Here is an 884-nt window from a genome sequence, read left to right on the forward strand (position 1 = left end):
TGTTAAACTTATATTAAAGTTTTTCTTCATTACCCATTTAAGCCGTCTCCAGCCATTATTAGTCTCAAAGTGGGTTCCTCGTCATCGAATCATAACGATTTAATATACCTAATCTGAAAAAAAAATGTTCTTAATAACATTAAATAGCTTTAATACGTAAAGTTCACACACTGAAAATAAAAACAATAACATTACTTACCCTGTTGAGAGAATACACTTGACGCTAAAAATAGCAACATTATTACTGTGAAATAGTTCAACTTTAAAGAAAACATAATTGATAAGTTTGCTGCTTCTGGTTTCAACTTTCAGTACGTTTGAAGGATGTGTTGTAAACTGCTTGTAGTACTCGTCAAATCTCGTATGTGCCAAGAAAATACGAACTGCGGTGCTTGAGTAACCCGTTTATATATCACTACAAAACATGATACTGGGAATACCCAGAAGTTTTCGAGTGAATAGCACTAATGTACGAAGGAAGTCACATGCGTGATTTACACTGCATTTCCAGGAAGTTTGATCATTTGGTTGGCCTAAAAGGAGAGAATACGAGATCGTATGTGGGTGACGCTTTTGTTTTGGGATTTTATTTATTCCTTTCGAAACTTATTGTAATACGTATTTATTCCAAAGTTTTGGCCTGTATTTTATAACCACTATCGTATTATAAAGGTGTCTGCTTACTACTGTTTTAATTGCGTATATTAATCATACTTTTACGTATCTGCTCGTTTGTTAATTTCTGATATAAATTCTTTCCGAGGAACTTCAGCGATACAGGTCCTTTTTTAAATAAAACTAATAAAATCAAAAGAGTATTGTGACGACAGTGGAAGCCGTTAATGAAGTTACTACCACTGATGTGACTCTTACCGATAATGGGG

The 884-nt window shown here is 33.7% G+C and overlaps 1 long non-coding RNA gene across 1 annotated transcript in view; it reads right to left on the bottom strand.

The window, feature by feature from the left end:
* Positions 1–451, bottom strand: part of LOC106458570 — a 14,180-nt gene extending 13,729 nt beyond the window's left edge. Inside the window, exon 1 of the long non-coding RNA XR_001290784.2 lies at positions 200–451. This is a non-coding gene — a long non-coding RNA (uncharacterized LOC106458570). The remainder of the gene's footprint in view (positions 1–199) is intronic.
* Between the last annotated feature and the right edge of the window lie 433 nt (positions 452–884).

Source organism: Limulus polyphemus, unplaced genomic scaffold (assembly GCF_000517525.1).
Source record: "Limulus polyphemus unplaced genomic scaffold, Limulus_polyphemus-2.1.2 Scaffold487, whole genome shotgun sequence".
NCBI classification, from domain to species: domain Eukaryota; kingdom Metazoa; phylum Arthropoda; class Merostomata; order Xiphosura; family Limulidae; genus Limulus; species Limulus polyphemus.